Source organism: Parasteatoda tepidariorum, chromosome 2 (genome assembly GCF_043381705.1).
Source record: "Parasteatoda tepidariorum isolate YZ-2023 chromosome 2, CAS_Ptep_4.0, whole genome shotgun sequence".
NCBI classification, from domain to species: Eukaryota; Metazoa; Arthropoda; class Arachnida; order Araneae; family Theridiidae; genus Parasteatoda; species Parasteatoda tepidariorum.
Window position 1 is genome coordinate 102,229,500 of NC_092205.1, and position 25,159 is coordinate 102,254,658.

The 25,159-nt window shown below is 29.7% G+C and overlaps 1 protein-coding gene across 2 annotated transcripts in view; it reads right to left on the bottom strand.

Moving 5' to 3' along the window:
• LOC107453275 (U8-agatoxin-Ao1a) overlaps nt 1-25,159 on the bottom strand; it is a 474,367-nt gene that overhangs the window by 97,526 nt on the left and 351,682 nt on the right. Inside the window, exon 1 of one of the 2 annotated variants that reach the window (XM_021145724.3) lies at nt 17,597-17,766. The exons of the other annotated variant lie outside the window; for it this stretch is intronic. The gene's annotated coding sequence lies outside the window, so the exon portion shown is untranslated. Of the gene's footprint in view, nt 1-17,596; nt 17,767-25,159 lie in introns of those variants that run through there. 2 annotated transcript variants of the gene reach the window in all.

Here is a 25,159-nt window from a genome sequence, read left to right on the forward strand (position 1 = left end):
TTTGAAATTCGTCCAATTTTATTTGTCCAATTTAGTAATAATAGATTATATTTTCAAGAAAAATTATTATCGGCGATGATTTTTAATAACTAATTTGAAAATGATAAATTTGTTTGAATTACACTCAATAATTTAGATTTCGTACACCACGTTATCAATAATGTTTTTAATACCATGTTGAACTATATTTAAAAATTTTATTAACATCTCAAGTAAACCAGTCAAATAGCTCTTAAGTTATAAAAATTTGAAAAATTTATAATTTTTATTATAAATCATTTTTATTTGAAAGGGTCAAAGAATCATTAACCATTTATTTATATGATCAAAAATGAATCCATACTACTATAAATCAATAGTGACAGAAATAATACCCTAAGCATATCATAAAAATTAAAAATAAAATCTTTAATAGAAAAACTCAATTTTAAACAAGGAATACTCAAAAAAATTTTTTGAAAATTTCAGAAAAAAATATAAATGGTTGACTGCAACTGAATTAATTCTTTTATTAAACGGTTTCGAAATGTAATTTGAACTACCCCCAGAGATATTTCATTTTAATAATCATACCAAAAAATTAATTTGAAAATAAAAAACAACGAATATAATTTTAATTTTGAAATAACTTTCTCAAACACTCGAATATTTTTCCATAGGATATTGGAAATACTTCAATGGAATTCATTTTACATTTTAATAATAATTTTAATTGATGCGTAGGTTTTAAAAATGTCCAGTGGGGAGCAGTTTTTCATTTTCTTTAAATGAGAAATTCTCGAAGCAATATCAATTCATTTAAATTTGCATTAACTCATTGACAGAATTTTCGATTAAATAATAAAAAAACTACTATAGGAACAAGGAGATTGTTCTATGAAACTTAGATTAAAACAGAATTTTACCGTCTCCAATAAATAAATAAATATATAAATTTTTAATACCCCCGGATGATTTTAAAAGAATTAATTTTTACTAATTTAAAATTAATGTTGTAATACATCCTACATATTTTGCATTATTTCCAACCAATAGAACACCAATAAAATTATACAGGATGTCCCAAAAGGTCGTTTACAAACTTAACATGCTGGTCTGTCATGTCATGATGAACAAAATTTACATAGGAACTTGTGTCCGAAAATTAAAACTGCGACCGCTAGAGGGCGATAATTGCACGAAAACGGGAGAGTGGGAAAAACAATCATTTCAGGCGTGGACGTTGAAGGAGAAGGATGAATGAGTTTAGTAACGCAGAAATGGCCGACATGCATTACGTATACGGCGCCGCTGATGGAAATTGACGAGCCGCGGCACGGACGTACCTCGAGCACTTCCCAAACAGACGTCAGCCAAGTCATGTTTTGTTTGGACGATTGTACCGCAGATTATGTGAATCAGGTGCTTTCGTAGCACGTAACCACCTCGGCGGAGAACGTGCTACACGCACGCCTGTCGTAGAGGAAACCGTGCTACAGGAGTATGCCATCAACCCGCAAAGAAGTCTCAGAGAAGGCGAACGTGTCTTGGGTGTAGCTCGTTCCACCATAATGCGCATACTGCACGATGACATGCAACACCCTTACCACTTCCAAAAAGTACAGGCATTGTGCGCTGACGATTATCCAAACGCATTGCATTCTCACGCTGGAATTTGCAACAGCGGGTCGCACAGCCAGATTTTCCATCATGGATTTTGTTTTTTGAAGAATCCTGCTTTACACGGGATGGTGTCGTGAACCTGCACAACATGCNTAATTTTAATTGATGCGTAGGTTTTAAAAATGTCCAGTGGGGAGCAGTTTTTCATTTTCTTTAAATGAGAAATTCTCGAAGCAATATCAATTCATTTAAATTTGCATTAACTCATTGACAGAATTTTCGATTAAATAATAAAAAAACTACTATAGGAACAAGGAGATTGTTCTATGAAACTTAGATTAAAACAGAATTTTACCGTCTCTAATAAATAAATAAATATATAAATTTTTAATACCCCCGGATGTTTTTAAAAGAATTAATTTTTACTCATTTATAATTAATGCTGTAATACATCCAACATATTATGCTCTGTTTCCAACCAATAGAACACCAATAAAATTATATTTTATGCATACAGCCTCTGGCTATATTATCAAACGCACTATAAGATTCTATGTAAAATTATAATTATCAGGTGATACTATATAGCTCTGCTGTTTTTTCTCGGATGAAACCGGTTTGCATTCGTTTACGCTCCTCTATCAATGGGCTAACATTGTAATACATTACGTTAAAAATTAATACAAATAGGAAGTATATAAAAAATCTCTTCTATAAAAACCCATTACATGTATGTTTAAATACATAAAGTATTGCCTATAAACTCATATAAAACATATCATTATTAAAAAACCACAGCGCGTCTAATAATTTGGTCTAATTATTATAATATACTAATATAATGCTTGATATAATAAATATTTTATATTATATAATACAGGGTGTCTATAAAAGAACTCCGGGGTTTTGAGGCAAAATATTTTAATGAAATAAAAAACATACATACATGTTTTATACATGACTGAAAAGCTTACGTTTTCAAGTTTTTTTTTAACACTTAGTAAAGTTCTATATTATGAGCCCCGCCCCGTTAGTGGTCCTTCCCATGTCCTGGCGAGCATGTCTGGGGGGACGGTTGCCACACAATTGACTATTCGTTCCCTGAGATGTTGAACATCACGAATTTTCTCTGCACTTTGTACGGTAACTAAAGACTTCGTTTCTATGAGCCAAATAGCACATTGAGCCTTTTGTTGCGGAGTAGCCATCATTTCAAATTTCGCGACGTCATTTCAAGGTCAACGCCCTGCAGCGTCGCCAACAGTTATACAAACATTCCCAATTGGTATGAGTAAAACTTTTTGAGCTACTCTTTTCAGAGAAATCGACTAAATTTTGCTATCTTTTATAGTTAGTGAGATATGAATTTTTAAAACCCCGGAGTTCTTTTATAGACACCCTGTATATTATCTCATTTATCCAATCATCAAATTTATATTGTATATCGTTTAATTTAACCAACTGATGCATTAACGTAAACAAGTGCAAACCAGTTTTAATAGCTAAACACAACTGCTAAAGCTCTAAATACAATTACTGGACTATTACTTACCTAGTTTGCAGATTAACTGTAATATTCCGATGAAGTGCGGAATCAAGTGTTTTTCACCACTTTTTTTGGTAACGTATATATTTCCGGTTTCTGTATCGTTACTGTTACAAAAGTTTGTTTCTCTCATTCTGAAGAATAATTAGCTGATTTTTGCGTTGCGTTTATTGACATGATTCCTTTAAATGTTGAAAAAAAAATAACTGAAATTATCTTTATTTCCTAAATTGAAAAAAAAAAATATTTTAAGCCGTTAGATTATTTGCGTTGCTTATTTTGAAGGCATTCTATCAACTAATGTGTTGATTGTTTGATTGTAGCAACTTGATTTTAAAAAAAAAGGCGCAATAGTTTGTGAAAAACAGAGTGTATGCCGGGACTATAGCACTCACAAAACATCATTGAAGGGAATACCGGACAATGATCTTTACTGACATGATACCGTTAAATGTTTAAAAGTAAATAATTGAAATTATCAAAATTTTCTAAATTGAAAAGATATTTTAAACTCTTTGATTTTTTGTGCTACACATTTTAAAGGTATTTATGATCCATTCTGTCAACTAATGTGTTGTTTGATTGTAGCAAATAGATTTAAAAAAAGAAACGCATCAGTTTGTGAAAAACCGAGTGTATGCCGGGGACTACAGCACTTAAAAAAATCAGTGTATGAAATACCGGACAATGATCTTTATTATTTAATGATCTTTACAGACTTGATTACGTTAAATGTTCAAAAATAAATAATTGAAATTATCCTAATTTCTTAAATTGAAAAAATATCTTAAACCATTTGATTCTTTGTGCTACATATTTTAAAGGGATTCATGATTCATTCTGTCAACTAATGTGTTAACTGCTTGATTGTAGCAATTAGATTTTTTTTAAAAAAACGACAATAAGAAATACATCAGTGTGTGAAAAACCGAGCAAGTATATAGTGGGGACTATAGCACTTAAAAAACGTCAATGTAGGGAATACCGGACAGTAATCTTTATACTTAAGACATAAGTGTGTGGAATACCGAATAAGTGTATTCCGGAAAACAGCAGCTGGAGTTCCATGAAAGACTATTTATAACCATCGTTGAACAGCCGACCCAAATTTTTGGGGGCTTACGACTAGTCATGTTCAACGCCGTAGCCTTGTTATTTTGAACCCAATCTAGAAGACAAGGGAACTCAAGGATCAAGTCTTGTGAGAAATTTTGCTTTCGTGGAGAACTTTTTGATTGAACTAACCCGCAGATAACCTGGAGAGTAAATACATGAAAACCTCCCACTGTTAGCCCGACGGCAAGGGGATTTGGAAATCGTATCGTTGGGATTCGAAACAGTATCACCTCATTGGAAGTCGAACGCTCAATCCCCTGGGTCACCACGGCTCCCCCTGAGGACTATTGACCGGTATTCCACTCATTGATAAAGTAAATTACTCTTGACTGGTCTTTTCTACAATCATGTTTTTTTGAGGGCTATTGACCAATATAGCCCACACTAATGTTTTTTTATGATTAACAATTTTTCCCCGGATAGGATAACGATATATGTTTTAGATAAGGGCTTTGGTCCTTCTAAGTTTCATAATTTCCAACTTTAGCCAGTTAAACCAAAGTTTATCTTTTATTCTTACTTAATACTTAATAGGCGTTCATTTTAAAAGTCATTATTAAGAAATTTGAAATTTTATCCACAATTTTTTTTTTCCAGAAAAAAACTTTTAGATTCTTTTGGGCACTGACAAAATCAGAAAAATTTGTTTACCTCAAAAATGTCATGAAAAGAATTAGAAATGGACTGAAAAGAATTAGAATTTTTGATTTTTAACTACATAAAAGAGAACTATTAACTACCTAATCTTCTCTTTTATGCTAACTTCAATCGTCTTTAGCAAATAAAACTCTTTTAAGTTGCATTCAACTCGCAAAATAATGATGTGGTGGGGGAACTTGTTTTCCTTTTTCCAAGTTTGTTCGATTATATTCTTTTTTTTCTGCCAAAACAAATCCCTTTTTTTCTTTTCTCTTTATCAAAGACTTGATTAGAATCTATTTATAGAGCAGGAATGAAAAATTTCGACTCTTTAAGTAATAGAAAATGCTATTTACTTTTTAAAAAAGGTCAATTATATAAGATTTTTCTTGCATTGAACAACAATTTTTAGTTAAGCTTTAAATATATTTTACAACAAATAAGTTTCGTATCTTTTGCAAGTTTGTTTCAGATAATTCCAATTGCTTAAACATTATTCTTTAACATATTTATTTACATTAAACCAAAATAAAAAAATTTTTTCACTTGATTTTACGTAATTCACGAGATTATATGGAATACTTTTTTATTGAAACATACATGTAATGGATTTTTATTCAGTAGATTTTTTATATGCTTCCTATTTGCATTTATTTTTAACGTATTGCATTGCAATGTTAACCTATTGATACAGGAGGGTAAACAAATGGAAACCGGTTTCATCCGATTAAAAACAATACAGCTGCATAGTAATACCTAATAATTATATTTTTACACAGAATATTATACTGCATCTAATAATATAACCAGCGACTGTAGCTACATTTAAAATACCGATGTAGTTCCGTTCAAGAGTTTTCCGTTACTTTCCTGCTTTCCTGTGCAATGTGCGCATTAATGATTTTTTAAAAAGTTTGTTCCCCTGATTGTATATCAACTAATTTATTGGTTATATTTATTGACCTAATTTTTTATTGGAAAATCCAAACATGAAAATTTTTTTAATTCTAATAATTTTTCAATGCATTTGGTTCTTTCCATTACAGTTTTTAAAGTGATGGGTGATTAAGTTTGTTAACTGATGTGATTATTGCAGTAACTTGATTTTTTAGAATGGAAAATAAATAAATTTGTATTAATTTAATCGCACTGTAAACGTCAGTGTTGTTCAAGCAAATGTCTTATTTTTACTTTAACGTCGAAAGAAATAGGCAGATAATCTAGATAATTTGAAAAATGAAACATATTTTTGGCACTGTAACTGATGATCCTTAACGGACTTGGCACTTTAACGGAAAGTTCAAAAATAACGATTTACTTAATTGTAATAATTTTTTAATCCATTTGATTCTTTCTATTACAGTTTTCAAAGTAATTTGTAATTAATTCTGTTAACTCATGTGATTATTGCAGTAACTTTATTTTTCAGAATGGAAAATAGTTAAATTTATGATAATTTAAACGTACTGTAAACATCACAGTTGTTCAAGCAAATGTCTTATTTTTACTTGAACGTAGAAGGTAATAGGCAGATAATCTGGATAATTCGTGAAATGAAATTTTTTTTAGCACTTTAGCGGATGATCCTCCTTAATCAGATAATCTGTAGAATAACTGATTTCTACACTTTAACCGTAACAGTTACTCAGAGCTGTACTTCAGTTGAAAATATAAAAAAAAAATTTTTTTGAAAGTGTAATGCAGTTCAGTTTAATAATTATCTATGCATTTCTAAAACGATAATATAACCAAAATCATTGTAATCAAATTTCAAATTAAATTATGATGTTGAACTTTTATTGCCATTTCTATATTTAGAAAAACGATCTTTCTCTAAGCCTACAAAACTGAGAAAATGTTTTTTTTATGGGGGAGAACATAATCGATGTTTAATACCCTCACGTTTCAAGTTAATTCTGTACTAGAAATCACGTTAATCCATAATTTAAGTTAGCTTCGACGTCGATACACTTTCCCACACAAGTGGTGAATGAAAGAAAAAAGCGATTACTTCCAAATGACCTTTATAGTGTAAATCCATTACGGGATTTCTCAATAAAATTTCTGAAATAATAAAAATGTTACTTTGAGTTGAAATGCTTTATCTATCTGCATGATATAAAAAGTGAGGTCAAAACTACCAGGGTATGGTAAAATTTACCGGGTTTCTGCTTCTATGGAAAATTCAAAAGCACGGTTATTTTTACTTTTACACTTAGGTAATGATTGTTGGTAAAATTAACAATAAAATATGGTAATAATATTATTGTTCCTTAGGGCATGGCATAAAAACAATTTAATCGGAAAATTTACTTTTCAGTTTAATATTTTTTCTAAAAAAGTGGTAACGACAACTGTAGCTGAGAATTTTAGATAAACCTTTGTCATACGAACGGAAACATTACCAAATAAATGATTAAAATACATGTTTTGATACTGTCTGTTTTGATTTATTTACCAGAATTATGTTGTTGTTTTTTTTGTCTTTTTTTATCATTATTTTTTTATCCTTATCATACAGGTGCGGTAACTTCGATAACTACCATAGCCTACGGTAACTACCAGAAATTTTATCACAATTTTCTTTGAAGTAATCGGATTAAGATAACTTTTAATCTTAATTAAGATAACTTTTAATCATAAATTTTAAATCCTAATTCGTCCATATCTAACTAAAATCACTTACTTGTTGTTCAGCAATCATTTTTTCCCCTTCGCATTCACTTTTTGAAACAAATTTAATGATATTAAACAAAGCAGATTAAACAACGGTATTTAATTCAAAAGTAACTTTGAGCAAAAATTATTCTTTGAAAATACATAACAAAAAGATTTTCAATCGTTTTTTTTTAAAAAAAAGAAATACAAACTGTCCCCTACTCTCCTCGCTCGCCTAACCCCAAAAGGTTGCCTATTACTCATCTTTTTTTCCCCTTATAAATCTATTTATTTTGAAATTTGTTTATGTTTATTATTATTTTATAAAGAGTATTGTTTTGATATATTAATAGTAACAAAATGAACGATTGCTTGACTTAAAGAATAATGAATTTTGAAAAAATGTATCATATGAATGAAAATATGTATCATATGAATGAAAATATGTATCATATGAATAAAAAAATATTTATATCGAAATGAATATGAATACAGAATGTGTGACACAATAAGAAAAAATAAATGAGAAGAAATTTTGCATGTTGATCTTATATTATATAAAAACAGTTCAAATTGGAAACAGCTTTCGTCTGATATATTTTTAAAAATTTGACATGAATATAAAGAATCACGTTTGGCGACATCCTATCCATTTTACATTGCATTTGTTTATTTAATGTTTTTGTTGCTTATAATATGAAGATTTCGGAACATAAATAAATGAATATGGATACAATAGATAAATAGGCATTTTTTTGAAGCCAAAAGAATTCCCTCTATTAGCTTTAGCCTCTTTTAGATGACAATATTAATCTAATTACTAATAATCTAATCTAATAACTTAATCTAATAACTTGAATTACGAAATTTTAAAGGACAAAATTTAAAACTTACGACAACATTGATGAATTGTTTCTGAAATATTAAAAACCTTAGAAAGTTTTAATGCTTATGAATTGTTCAATCAATTTTGTTCAAATTTTAAATTCAACCTGGTTATTAATAATACCTACCGGTAACCATTAAAATCTCCCAAATAAAAACCCATTACATGTATGTTTAAATACAAAAGTATTGCCTATAAAATCGTGCAAAACATGTCATTATCAAAAAACCACCAGTGCGTCTAATAATTTGATCTAATTATTACAATACATAATACCTGATGTAATAAATATTCTCATCATCATATCTGGCTAGACAGCCCAGGGTGGGCCAGTGCCTTCCTCTGAATTCGAATCCACTTCTCTCTACTTTTGACACTTGTTCGCCAGTTTTTCTCCTTTAGAGTAAGGAAATCGGTTTCAACTAGATCCAGCCATCTCAGAATGGGTCTACCTCTTTTCCTGTTCGTTAGGGGTTTGTGTAATAGTGATTAATGTGTTATGTAATTTAAATTTGAGTCATCATTCCTTCTGAAAATGTGAGCTGCCCAGTTCATCCGATTTATTTTTATGAATAAATATTCTATATTTATAAAATATATCGTTTATTTATCCAATCGCCGAATTTATATTATATATCGCCCTATTTAACCAATTCATACACTAACGTAAAAAGTGCAAACCGGTTTCAATCGTGTAAAAATAAAGTTGTACAGTATCACCCGATGATTAATTAATATTTTGCAGAGAATCTTCTACTACGTCAAATAATTAAGGGACTGTATCTCACAATTCAAACAATATTCATTCATTATTAAATCAAATAATGAAATTTAGTCAATGTAAGTTTTTCCTACGGTATTACTGGTTGCTAATTATTAATAACCGGTTCATCTTTTCGATATTAATAAGTACCGGTTACTATTAATAAATATTATTAGTTTTTTTATGAACTATTCAATCAGTTTTGATCAACTATTATTATGTATCATGTTTTTTTTTAAATTTTAATCATTGGGTGGTAATGTGTGTTATTTATTACATTTACCTAAGGAAACATTATTAGTTGTAGGTTGCTATTGATAATAATGGAATATATTCAAAGTCTTATTATTTTAATTAATACAGATATATTAATAAGATTTTTTAAACGTAGCTCATTACTTAATTTATATATTTAGCTGTGTCTCAAATACTAAAATTCATTTAAAAAATAATATTAATGAACGTCAGTCTTAGCTGAATTATTCGCTTGAATTCCTGCGGCTACTTATTCAACAAAAAAATATTATGATTTATATAAAAAAAAACTTTAATGATATATTTTAATATTGTATATTTTTTTAGGTTATTAAAAGAGTAAGGCAAAACCATTTTAAGGATAAAAAATATGGAGCGTCATATGTTACTTCAAAATAAATAATGAGTGAAGCTATCGAAATAATTATTCTTATAAAAAAAATAATATTTGAAAGAAAGACAAAAAAATATATTTCTAGTACAAATAATTGCTGTTTTCTTAGAGGATTTTTTTTATAAATTGACATTAATGAAAATAGAGACGGGGTAAAAGGACATATGTTCGCCATCATAAGAATGATAAAAAATTGTCTTAATTTTTTTAAGCGCGTTTTAACTAACTTAAATGAATTTGTACAAAAACATGAGTTAGATATTTGCTATCATCTATAAAATATGATATAAATAATATATATATATATATATATATGAGAAGAGAAAAATTATGAGTACAGATAAATTTCACACTTTTTAAATTATTAAAGCTTGGTTTTTTTTTTAACTTTAAAATTTTCTTTTTTTTTTATTTAAATTTTTCCATTAAATATACAAAAACAATTTCCACTTAATGCGATGGAAAGGATACATAGTTTCTTCCTTTTAACTTGGAGCTAACCAAATCCAATGTTTCCATTGTTTTTATTATTGAAATAAATAACAAACAATGCAATTAATTGGATTGGTAATTAATAATCTTCGCATAATTTAATGAGGATTTTGATGATAAATACCAAATCTTACTGATTAGGTTATCTGTATATACGGAAATAAAATTATAAAAATCAAAACTAAAGATACGATACTGAAGATGCTCTAATATTTTAGCCTTCGTTGTAAATTTATTGGAATATTGGATATTAGTATATTGGAAAGCAATACCGGTTGCAGATTTAAAATCAGTGACACGAAAATCTCATAGAACCCTTTAAAAACATATGCAACTTGAAAAAAATACTCGCCAGTGTTATTTATATTTATAAAAAGACATTTTGCTGTGCGTGACTATGAACAATTGAAGCACAGGCTTTAAATTCGTCGATGTTAACCTTGCATGAATCGAAAACTATCCACGTGATTTCACTTATGTAACAATGTGAAGTAACAAGTATCCCCCCCCAAATAAAAAAAACTGTTGAAAACACGCAATTAACTTTTAATGAAATTCACTTTTGATAAAATGGAGCTGTAAAATATCAAAAGTTACAGACAATAAGAGATTCAATGCTCAAAAGTTTCCCTAGGAAAAATAATTTTTTCTCACATTCCGTACGAACTGATTGGATAAAAATCAATTTTCAATCAAATTCGACATTTTTCTATATATATATTTATATTTTACTATGAATGACAGAAATGGGGGGTTGTTGACTTCCACCAGTGAATGTTGACATTCGCTTTGGTAAATTTCCGAATTATATGGTAGGTCTAATTGAGTGCCATTGCCCGGTATGCCCTACATTAATGTTTTTTAAGGTCAAGTGCTACAGCCCAGTATACCGGTTCTCCAAACACTGATGTTTCTCCTAATCTACCCTCTGAAGAAATATCGAATAAATATAATAATATTAACGAATAAATTCGTTTCAAATCAGATATAACAAATTTTTCGGACATTCACCAAAGCGACTATGTGATTGTTGACATTCATTTAAGTAATCATTTGCAACGTATACATTTTTTGTCCTTGTTAAGACTATTTATGATATCAATCAAACACAAGTTCAAAAAATATGATGAAATAAGAAAAGTTATGCACGATATATACTATTAATATACTGACATTTCCACTTCTTCAAAACTTAATTTTCATTTTAGAATATTTCAATTGAAATGAAAAACAACGCGATATGCCATGAAAATTTAGTTTCTGCGAACTCATTTAATCAACGAGATTCCCAACACAGTTACAGTTTATAAACAGCTTTATTAATCCAAAAAAAAACTTTAATATATTCCCTTAAAATATTTAAAAGATGCAGTTTTCATCCTTTTTAAACATTTTTAAATAAATAACTCGGGAATTAAATTTTGTACATCCAAATAGGAAGTGTTCTGTTTATTATACATTATTGAAATGTACAATTCATTGGATTTAATTCTATTTTTTGATCAACAAAAATGTGTAATTCAATATTTATTCTCGAAGAACATCGTTCGATTTATGGTGTATGTGTGTGGGGAGAGAGAAGGAAATATTTCTAGGAATAATTCAAAACAAGACTTTTTTGAAAAAGAAGTGATGGTAAAGAAAGAAAAATATCAATTTATAAATCAATTATGTAAACATCGCGTGGGAAGTAAGGGAATATAGTGTGTGGAATCTATATGCCATCTAAGAAGCTAAACTTGTAAGAAAAAGAAAGCAATAGATTTTATTTGGAATAATGCATTCTAGAAGCGATGGAATTCACAACGTTAAAGATCTTTTATTATTATTATTACCCTGAGCGGAATTTAAGAAAAGTGGCTTAAATTATAAACAGTAGTGGAGGAAATTATTTAACTACCTGTCACAAGCAATAATACTCAAAATAAATAAAAATTAGCCCCTTAACGTTAATTTTATTTTTTCATACAGAATTATATAAAAAGTTATTGTTTTAAATTTTTATTCCCCTAGAACTATTTAACCGAATATATTCCATTCCAGAATTTGTTATTTAAATGTGATGGGAAAAAAAACTCAAATACCTAAAAATTCAAACTATTTTGCACAATTATTAAAACAAATGATAAGGTATTATAGATAATTATAAAAAATATATTTTATTCGAATGTAATAAACAAATATTACATATCGTTTGCTAAACAAGTTTTTTTTTCAATGTATGCAAAAATTATTTGATTATCTTAAACAGTTCAATAGATATCGTGAGATACGCAACAATGAGAGCCAGCCTTTAGTGGACCCAAACTTTGGACGGTACTCCTTTTCAAATTATTGGAAGCATATTTTTCTAGATTGCAACGGTCGCTGATATTTCAAAGGTCAAAAAATCAAATGAGTTGGGAAAAAGAAGTCATATTTATTCTCAGAAATATCGATTCAAGTGTCGTTTTTGGTAACTTAAATTATCGTCTGCCTAAATATTTTTGCATATTTAAGCTTACTGTCTCATAAACCATTAAGATTCTACCAAAGTAAACCCGATCAGTAAATCAAAATCATATTTTAACCATGTATGGAACTGTCACATCAAAAACATGAAAAAATTGCCAGCGTATATTGGTAAAACTATTACTAATCTTGCTTTAAATACCACATTGGATGTTGTGTTTGAGGTCAAATATTAAGTTCTACTTTTCTTATATATAATTCATAGCATATGTTTCAAAGCATATGTTGAAAAGAAAATATCTTAAAAGAAAAATCATTTCATTTCGTAAATATGTTTTAAATATAGACTATTATATCTTAACAAAAGAACTGTTGGAAACTAGATTTTTGGAAATCGCTTTTAAAGAATAGAAAAAGATTGGTATAAAATATTGATTCGAAGAATAGAAAAATAACTTTATAAGCATTCTAAACTATTAGTTATTTCTGCCATCATTCTTTTACATTAAAAAAAATTGAAGATAATATAGATTTAAGAAAGATAATTATTACTGAAAGTTCAAATGACCGAACTTACTTCCTATTTAAATACGTTAAAATGAATGCCTTTTCAGACTACGCTGACAATTCCGTTTATAAATGATTCTATTGTTTTAAAAGGGATATTACGGAACTGTAGGGATTACTCGACGAAAATAAGAAACAAACACTCTCAAATTATAAAAATAAAACCAAGTATTTCCATTTGAATAATACGCTAACTAAAATACTAATTACATTATATGTTTGATATCATTGAGTCAATTTAAAATTTTCTTTCAGAAGGCAAAAGCTCTTAAATGAAATAAAACAATAAAGAGTATATAAACACAAATTCAAGACATTTTCTTTTGGTCAAAGCTATAATTTATAAGTTGGATCGACTATTGTTAATTACTGTAAATATTTATATGTTAACATTGATTCAAATATGTGTATACAGATAACGTAAGTGAAGTAATATAATAAACTATACTACAAACTACACAATTTTAATTTTTCGTGATTATCATTCTTGTATTTTGACAGTTTTAGTACACTGTTAGAATTTTCATTCTAAAATTATGGTAAAATAACCGGTAGCAGTCTGTCTATCCGATTAACCATATAGTTTACGGTAAAGAATATTTTTCACCTTTACGGTTTTGAAACCGTTTGCAACTAATAAGGCTATGAAACCATGAATACAAAAATATACGGTTTTCAACCATTTACAGCTACTATGGTTTCAAAACGGTATAAAAAGGCATTTAACTGTACATAGGAGCTAGGCTTATCATTCGATAATGGAAGGACAGGACATTTGAAATTCTTCATGTGTTAAACGGAATGAAGGTGCCAAAGCTGGGACTCGAACTGTCGGTCATGAGATTGAACAGATTAGCCCTCTCGGCTATAATGTGCAGGGAATCAAGTTGCTTCATCAGGTGGACATAGTCGATGCGATAAAATTCTGGTTATTTAAGCGTTTTATGTAAAAACAGTTAATAAACGATTTTTCTCATTATTAATAGTTTGATTACCATGTTATTTAAGGTTATTCGACTCTTTAGTTTAAATATGGTAAAATAACAATTAAATAGATAGTTATTTAGCCATTTTCTTCCGAGAAATTTCTAACAGTGTACTGTTTTAATCAATTTTTTGACACATTTTATGTCAACAACCCCCATTTAACCATGTCAACAACCATTTTATGTCAACACGTGAAAACTTTATTTAACTTGTAGGTTGCAATCAAAAATTTATTCATGCTGGCAAAAAGAAGTTGAAAGTCCAAAGAATTTTGTCGGAAAAACAAAATTGCTTTTTCTGCGTAGTCTGATTTTTTCAAATAAAAATATTTTTCCATACAGTATTTTTAAGTGTTCCAATCGCTATAGAAATTCTTTATAGAAGTACGTAAATAGAATAGCAAACTCGTACACTTTTCAACATTTTTATAATATTTTTGAAAGCGAACCAGTAAAAAAAGAAAAAAATTAAAAATAGTTTGCTTGTTTAATTAGTATACTTAATTAGTATTTATTTAATTAATTACTTAATTAGTATTTATTTAATTAATTACTTAGTAGTATACTTAATTAGTTGCTTAATTAGTATTGCTTACTTAATTAAAAATAGTTTGAAACTTAATTATAAATGTTAGTATTAATAACCATATGTAAACACATTACTAATTACTTACTACCTATTTCTCAAAGGTATATTAAAAGAGCTTTTCTTTCTGACGTCATTGGGGTAGTGGTCATGCTCCAAAGTTAAGCCAATGACGGCTACTGATTCCCCAATGACGTCAGAAAGAAAAGTTCAAACAGTTCTACATATGTAGTTAAATTTAGTGGAAGTATTTTGTTTTAAGCATCAAAGTTACTTAAATATTGCTTTGAGGAACATTTACAAATCTAAAAAAATATATTCGATTGTTTAATATACTGTGATAAGCAAAAATATCTTCATACCAGACATTTCATGAATAACTCATTTTTTTTTTCGAAATATTTTCTCAATTTGAACTCAATAAACGTGATGCATATTGATTCAGTTCTAAAAATAATAATTAACTATTAAGAAAGAGATCTTATAGATAGGCCATAACCATCTTTTGAATAATCCAAGAACTTACCGAGATTTCATTTCAGTATTAATAGCTAAAATTTCTCTTTAGAGGATGATCTAGTCAAAGTTTCCCCTCAGGGTTAATACTTATAATTTTGCTGCAAATTGATAGCTAAAATTTCCCTTCAGTTTAAATTTTCAAAAGTTTCCCTTTAGTATTCATGATTATAATTCCATATAAGAGTGATAACTAAAATTTTTCTACATAAAAAGCGAGCTAAATTTTTTAGGCTAGATAGAAAATATTTTTCTTTAAGATAAGATGGCACAAATTTCCCTTTTGGAAAACTTAGCTAAAATTTATCTTTAGCTTTCATGTAAAATACTTATTTTTTATTTGGGTCATTCAATTTTTTTGTAAATTTTTTTAACTTAGAAATATAAACTGTCAACGTGAATAATATTCTACGTTTAATTAATAATTAAAAATAAGTAGTTGATTTTAAATATAATATTTTAAATTTGCCTGAAGTTTACATTTATTCTCAAAAAGCTTCATCAAACAAACACTTTAATTCTTTTTTGTTGAAAATAAATGAAAAGAAATTCTGAAAGTGAAATATTTCCAATATTTGTGCTAATTAAGAAGACACATTTTTGTTTCTTTAAACATTGTTTTCAGTACATTAAAATAATTTAAAGATAAAAATAAATAAATTGTATTTCTATAATATTTAAATTTATTATGTATAATATATATATATAGGATAAAATTTCAGTCAGTTCATTTTATTTTTCCATACATAAAAATAATTTAAATAGAAAAATAAATTATATTTTGTTAAATATTAAATACAAGAAATCTTGTATAAGAAATTCTATTCTATATTTGTGTTAAGCAAGAGGCCACGTTTTTTTTTCTTCATTCTATTAAAATATTTTAAAAGAAAAGTCGAATATGATATCATACCTTTTGTTAAGGATTAAAATAAAGGAAATCATGCACTAGAAATTTTGTCCTATATTAGTGTTATTCTAGAAGATACATTCCCCCCTCCTCGACACATTTCCTTTTTAAATACATTAAAATAGTTTAACGATACAAATATGTGATATTTTTTGTGAAGAATGAAATCCTAGAAATCATGTGCTATAAATTTTATATACTGGACTATCTATCTTTTTATCCAAGATCCAAGTTTTTTCCACGTATATTTTTCATTTGCCTTTTCCATACATTTAAATATTTAAAAAAACAATACAGTATTAATTATTTCTTGTTGAGGATGAAATAAAATAAATCATGTACCATAAATTTTATCCTATATTGAGTTAGTTCAGAAAACACGTAGTTTTTTCTTCTAAGTATATTTCTAGACTCTTTTGCAATTTCAACACATTAATTTATTTTGACAATGTAAGGCAAATGTGTTAACTTTTTTTTCAGGAAAAAATAAAATAAATCACGCATTAGAAATATTAACCTATATTAATTTTATTTTAAAAAACCACATGTTTTTCTCTCATATTTATCAACACATTAATCCTTTTCATACATTAAAGTAATTTAAAAAGCAAGAAAAATATTTGATAACTATTTTTGTTAAGGATAAACAAAATTTCTAATGCATTTGTTAAAGATAAAATCAAATAAATCATGTACTAGAAATTTTAATCTATATTAGTTTCATTATAGAAGCAATATTTTCCGGAAGACGACATTTTTTTCCTAAGTATATTTATTTCTAAACACTTTTGCTTTTTCTGAACAGAAATTTAATTTAAGATGAGGCCAATGTGTCTTCTTTCCTTCTTTTTTTCAGGATAAAATAAAATAAATCATGCATTAGAAATTTTAACCCATATTAGTGTTATTCAAGAAGTGTTAGTTTTATTATAGAACCAAGACTTTTCTCCAACATTCTAAAAACGACAAATATGTTAACTATTTTTGTCAATAATTATATAAAAAGAAAAAATCAGGATTCGAAAAAAGTTTCTCCTACATATTCCGGAAACACGTTTTTCCCCCAACACATATTCTCACAACATATTTGCTTTTTCCGCACATTCTTAAACATATTTTCCTTAAAAACAAATTTTTTTTCTTGTTGACAATTCCACCTGGTTACATTGTTTTGTAACATATTCAAAACATATAAAAAAAATAAGAGAAGAAAAAAGAAAATTGCTCACCTGTAAGAGAAAAGAAAATAAGTGAGTCAATTTCTGGAGTGATTCCGGGGATCTTTCCAGCGAACAATATTTAGTTTAAAGGAGTAGATTTCGAAAACACGACTTTTGTCTCCTTTGTCGGGAAATAACAGAAAAGATCTTCGGCCGCCCCAGGAAACTCCTCCTCTTCTTATGCATTCCCTTTGAACGGGGGCGCCCCCTGTGGGTGGAGGGGGGGATCGATAAACACCTCCCCCTTGTTGTCATTACATTCTGTCCCTCTTCTACCCCCTCATACAGCCAAAACCGCCCCCACTTTTATCCAGATACGCATCCCGCTTTTTTTTTTTTTCCTGATTCTTGGAAGAAAGCGTTGCTTCTTTTTTTTTTAGGCAAATAATTCTGTAAAAAATGTTTAAAAGTAGAATATGAGAGTGGAACTTAAACGGTAATTTGAGTTTTTGTGCAATTTTATTTATTTATTTTTTCTTTTTCTGAAGCAAAAAGAAGTATTTTTTTTTTAATGGTTAAAAGCGGTTGATGTGTAAAGCACGAAGAAACCCTTTTTGGAATTTGATACCGCTTGAAATAATATTCGGCAGAAATATTAAAAATAATAAAATCTTCACTTCGTAAAATTTTTTTTTCTAAAATTATTCCAATTACAAAATAGCTGAGAGCCAGAGCAAAAGTAAATAAGGAGAGCGTCGATTTATCACGTGGTATTTTTTTAGACCACGCAATTTCCAAAAATGGAAAGAAAATGGCTTTTTAATGAAAAATGAAAACTTTTATTCCCCTCACTGTAATTATGAACGATCTTTTTTATTTTTTATTTATTTCTCTATTTATTTATCTCCATATTCATTTTTTCGTAAAAAGAAAAAAAAAAACATTTACTCACCTAGAATTTATAAGAATTTCAGATCGCGCAATTTTCAAAATAGAAAAAAAAAGCATTTTGATGGAACACTCTCCCCACTGTAATTGTGCGTCGTCCTTTCTTTATTTCTATTATTTATTTATTTCAAGAAAAGACACATTTACCCTACGTAGAATTCGAACAGGTGATTCATCCCCCCCCCCAAAAAAAAACTACCCTATTTTCCGGTCCCTTAATACATATACCGAATGTGCAAAAAAGGATGAATCATAATCTGTGGAGGTCAGTTACGAGAATATATTACGAAGTTAATGCAAACCCATTCTAACATTCGAGTTTTTTTAATTTTTTTATAATAACTATTATAGTATATATGTTACTGTAAATGACAAAAATGGGTGGTTGTTGAATTCCACCGTCGAATGTTGACAATCAAATAGTTGCTTTGGTAAATGTCCGAATTATATGGTAGCTCTAATTAAGTACCACTGCCCGGTATACATTTGCACGGTATACCCTACAATATATTTTTTTTTCGTCAAGTGCCACTGCCCAGTATGCATTTAACCGAACACTGATGTTTCTCCTAATCTATCCTCCACAGATTATTAAAATAGCGAATAAATATAATAATATCCACAAATATAATAATATCAACGAATAAATCAATATCAAATCGGATATAACAAATATTTCGGNTTTTGGAATTTGATACCGCTTGAAATAATAATCGGCAGAAATATTAAAAATAATAAAATCTTCACTTCGTAAATTTTTTTTTCTAAAATTATTTCAATTACAAAATAGCTGAGAGCCAGAGCAAAAGTAAATAAGGAGAGCGTCGATTTATCACGTGGTATTTTTTTAGACCACGCAATTTCCAAAAATGGAAAGAAAATGGCTTTTTAATGAAAAACGAAAACTTTTATTCCCCTCGCCGTAATTGTGAACGATCTTTTTTATTTTTTATTTATTTCTCTATTTATTTATCTCCATATTCATTTTTTCGTAAAAAGAAAAAAAAAAACATTTACTCACCTAGAATTTATAAGAATTTCAGATCGCGCAATTTTCAAAAAAAAAAAAAAAAGCATTTTGATGGAACACTCTCCCCACTGTAATTGTGCATGGTCCTTTTTTTATTTCTATTATTCATTTGTTTCAAGAAAAGACACATTTACCCTACGTAGAATTCGAACAGGTGATTCATCCCAAAAAAAAAAACTACCCTATTTTCCGGTCCCTTAATACATATACCGTATGTGCATTAAAATTATGAATCATAATCTGTGGAGGTCAGTTAAGAGAATATATTACGAAGTTAATGCAAACCCATTCTAGCATTCGAGTTTCTTTATTTTTATAATATCTATTATAGTACATATGTTACTATTATAGTACATGTAAATGACAAAAATGGGTGGTTTTTGACTTCCACCGGCGAATGTTGACAACCAAATAGTGGCTTTGGTAAATGTCCGAAATATATGGTAAGTCTAATTAAGTGCTACTGCCCGGTATACCCTACAATTTTTTTTTCTTCAAGTGCCACTGTCCATTATGCATTTAACCGGTACTCCGAACACTGATGTTTCTCCTAATCTATTCTCAGCAGATTATTAAAATAGCGAATAAATATGATAATATCCACAATCAAATTAATATCAACGAATTAATCAATATCAAATCGGATATAACAAATATTTCGGACATTCACCAAAGCGACTATATGATTCATCGGTGAATGTCGACATTCTCTTGATTTCGATCATTCACGGTAACATATACTTAATTATTAGTATAAATAATATAAAAGAAAGTGCCATCCACCATAAAAGGTATCGGTCATTAGTGCGAGTTTTATTCAAATAGTAGAATAAGATTTGATTCATTGATACTTCTTTTTTTGTTATTATTTTTTGTTCTTTTATACAAATATTTGCTCTATCGACTAGAATACTGAAAACAATGCTTTACTCAGACACGAAAAATAATGAGAATGTACTTTTCTTTTCAGTTTTTTCTGTTTGATGAGCAACAGGTTGCTAATAAACAATCTATTGGTTACAATTGAAGTCAAAGGATGCTTGCAACATTCCACCTCTCACCTTAAGGCACTTCAAGGTGCCGCGGCACACATTGTGGGAATTAATAAGTGCAATTTTTAAAACTGGCTGATTAAGTTCTTTACTTTTGTTTGTTCACAAGGTATTTAATTTTTTTTTCTAAAAAAATAAGATTTAATTAAATTATTTTTATTAGACAGCCATTGTTTAAAGCAAAAAAAAGTAGAAAAAAGCACTTAAAGTTGCAATTATTTTTCTAAAAAAATTTAATATGGTAAAAACTTATGTTAAAGACATAAATAAAATTGGTTCCCTCAATTCAATTTCAATTGTGCTGGGTTTCGAATACATTTTAATTTTATTCGAACTATCAAATGTTCTCATTTTTGGCATTTCAATGAATAGAATTTCGAGAAGAATATCTTGTTCCCTTTCTTCTAACTGCTAGAAATACTTGAACGATATCTTTTAACCTGTCAAAAGAATGAAAGCTGGCAGTTCAAACTCAAACAAATCCAAACTTATGGATCATTAAGAAGGAGATTATAGAAGAAAATACAACGCTCGCCCACTCTTTCTTGATAATTACTCGAATAAGTTTAAAGCTTTTAAAGTCATTATTGATAAGCGAAATATCAATCTCTGCTTTTACAAATCCCTAAAATGGGTTTTCAGTCATTCTGATCTTTATATATACTTGATTAAAAATATTTTGTCACTTTTAAACTCTCTAAACTATTTTAGTTGATCACAAAAATAAACTAGTAGGTTGATCTCACTTCTCTCATGATTGAACAAGACTTTTCTTATATTTGACCATGATTTTTCCCCAATTTCGAACATTATTTTTTACTATATTCGAACCATGATATCTCCCGTATTCGAACTTGATTTCCCCTATGCTGAAACATAATTTCTTCCAGGTTCAAACATGATTCCTCCCAAATTAGGATACGATCGCTCCCATATGCGAACTTGATTTCTCTCTGGCTCGAACATATTTTCTCCTCTGTTCAAACATGATTTCTCGCATATTTGAACTTGATTTTTCCCATGGTCAAACCTAATTTCTCCCATGTTCGAACATGATTTCTTTTACATTCTGGCAAGATTTCTCCTATGTACGTGATTTTTCCCATATTCGAACACGATTTCTTTCATGTTCGAATATGATTTCCCACATATTCATGGTCAATCTAACATTTAATAAAAAGCGGACTGGTCGGCTTTGCCAGAAAAGGTTACTTGATGAATGTTGTAAAAAACGCCTAAAAACTTCATCCGTTCTGAAAACATTTAGAATTTTTCACTTAGTAGTTTAATCCATTGAAATTTGTAGGATTTAACCTTTTGTTTACGGTGGTTGGCATGCTGAAGGCAATCTGGTCCACTTAGTGTACCAACTGTAAACAAATGGTAAGTGGGTTGACAAAAAAAAGAGAATGCTGCAAATTTAAATTAGAGTAGGGAAAAGTAGGGTAACACCGGGTAGCTAAGATTCGAAGACCTGTTTGAGATAAACTGTTCGACAAAGAAAATGTCTGATTTAATCAAGACATTCATTGTTTAGTCGTGTACAAATATCCATTCTGAAAAGTCTTAGATCTACTAAATATTTAGGGAATTTTTTTTAATTAGAATAAGTCAAATAGAGTAAAACCGAGTCTTACCAAACCGAGTAAAACAGAGTACAAATTTTTTATTTTATTTATTTATTTATTTATTTTTATTATATAACCGTCGTTGAACAGCCGACCCAATTTTTGGGTTTACAACTACTAATGGTCAACGGCGTAGTGTTATCATTTTGAGCCTAGTCCAGAAGACAAGGAAACTCCTGGATGAAGTATTGGGAGAAATGTACCTTCGTGGAGGACTTCTTGATGAAACTAACCCGCATTTGGGTTACATGGAGAGGAAGACCACGTGAATCTCCCACGGTTAGCCTGAGGACAAGGGGGCTCTAACCCATGATCCGTCTACCACTGAGGATGCTTCACGACAGCATTGTGGTCGGATAAAGCCTGATACGGATTCGTATCTGGTGGGATTCGAACCCGGTTCACCTCATTGGAAGGCGAACGCTTTATCCCCTGAGCTATCACGGTTCCGAGTACGCACGTTAACTTTATGGGAAGTGTGGAAATGTGTAAATAAAAAATATAGATTTCAGCGAAAAAGTAGCAGACATTGTTATTTACGACAGTCAAAGAAAATTATGCATGTAATTTACATGTGTTGTTGTATAAAGGTCGTACTCAAGGGGATGTGAGAGAGAGAGAGACGGACAGTTGTCTTGGAGTCCGGGACTGATGAAAGCTCGACTAAAATTTCTAACAAAAAAATGTAATGTTGATCAGTTGGATTTTTCAAAAGAAAGATGGAGTTTCTTTACATTTACATAAAAACTGCAATTTTGTAAAAAGCAGGAAACAGAATATGAAATTCTACAAAATATGAAAATAAGGCTTTTTGTGTTTTGAGGCCCGCATTAAATTTGTTTTTTAAAACTTTGGTTTAACGTTGGATGTAGTTATCTTCTTCCCCCCTGCATTGCAGCTTTCGTGGGCTCAGCATAGATTCACAATAAGGAAGTTGGGTAAATTCGGGTAGTATACCCGATCTTACCCCAATAGGAAAGGTTATCTTAAAGAAACAGAACAGCTTGACTGTTTGTTCATTGTTTGTTTTGGTATGAATCTTTAGTACACTCATAATAAGCAGGACTAAAAATATTTTTCGTAACTCTAATGACTGATAAATAAGGATCACCTAAACACAAGAGAAACATTAGAGAGTTGTCTCGGTGAAACAAACTTATCCACACAGACATCGTGAATGGATCAACACGCCAATATAGCAAATCTTTCTTCTTGACAAGCAAAGTTTCATTCAGAGAGAAGAATCTACATGGAAGAAGTCATAGACATAATGTAAACCAGTCCCCCGAGGTTTGGTGCGGTCCCTGTGTATAAAGATAAAAAACTTTTAGGGGCAAAACAGCAGAGGCTCTTGAAACGGATTCGCACCCCCTTATCCTACTAACCAATTCCGGTGTTGAGGGGAAGAAAAGTTTTCACTGTTGGCTTGTTCCGTATTTTTACACTATTTATAAATAGTACTGTTTTATTAAATAAGGTATATCTTTAAGAATATAATCCATGTCAATTAATTAAAAATGTTTTGACATAGAAAGAATGAATAAAATAGCGGGAAACAGCGCATCCAACCATGCATGTAAAGTTGTCCGGCTCACAGGTGATGTATAGTTTGTCTAAAGTAAAAATTCCCCTAACCGTTCGTCTGGGCCTATGGCGGTGACTATGGTAACGAGATCTAACCAGTTCAAGTAGGGGTGTGGAGTCATTATTTAGGACAGATTTTGGCTCCCGTCGGCGGGAGAAAGGGAATTTTTTCTTCGGTCTATTGTATTAGCCCTAGAGTGAAGAGGAGCTATCCTCCCTGAAATGCGCTATTCTTGTTTCCATAGCAGCAGACGGCCTTTGTGGCGGGGGGAATTCTTACCGTAGACAAACTATACCTCCCGACTGTCATTTTGGTTCGTATGCGCATGCGCAGGGTCTTAGTTCAAATGAGTCCCTGCTATATCTGAATATGTTACTCACCCTGTAAGTTGTTTTTCTGGTATAGCGTACCACACCGATCTTGTTTCCCGCGTTAGTTACGTATTTGAAGGGCTGGACTTATTCTCATTTTTATATTCTTTTTTTCTGACTTTGTCCGCTAAACACAGAATTAATTTCGTTACAATCAAAGTACCCGATCTCGGCTTACCCAAACTCTCTCCTGAATCAAGAAATTAGCCTATCCTTTAAGACTTCTTTTTTTTTCCTTTCAAAAATGTCACCCAGGTTCTTCTTAGTCATTTTGAAAATTTCCCCTCAACAACCTATTGTCCAGTAAAAGGATATTCTCTCCGCTGACTAAGTTGAAAGTCAATCAAATTTAGCGGAAACTTTGCTAAATTGACAACACTGCTTCGAAACAGTCATCCAGGCGGAAAATTTCTTATCGAATGAAGTGTATTTAAGCCTTTTCTAATTCACTTCCTTTAAAGAAACTTTTCCCTCCTGTCAATAAACTAGAATTCTCAGCAATAATCAGTTTCCCCGGAATTTTTCAAATAGCACAATTTCATAGTGTGGGGGGGAAATTCGAGTCTTAAAGGTTGTCTTTTATTTGACTTCTGTTATTGCAGTATCGGTGGTATTCTAACTGTCGAACGTTTACTTTTTAAACTCGCAGATTTCAACTAACTAAGAAAAAAAATTTGTTTGCTAACTAAAAAAAAGTCTTCAAATATGTAAAAAAAATACCTGGCTAACAAAAGCATGAATTAAAAAAACAAGAACTTATTCTTTTATTTTAAATTTATCTCGTTATGAGACAATTTTTTAACCTTTAACCGCTATTTTCTGTTATCTATCTAGCCTCAACCGTAAGATTGATGAATGGAAAAAACAGAGCTACAAGCGAACTCAGAGAGCGCGGAGCACCTTTCTACATTCTACAATCAATTGGGTATACTATAGCCTACGCCACAGGTCGTGTTATTCCTACTAAATTTAACTAGTAAACAGCATTTTCTGATTACATTTAATGTAAGTTTGCAAT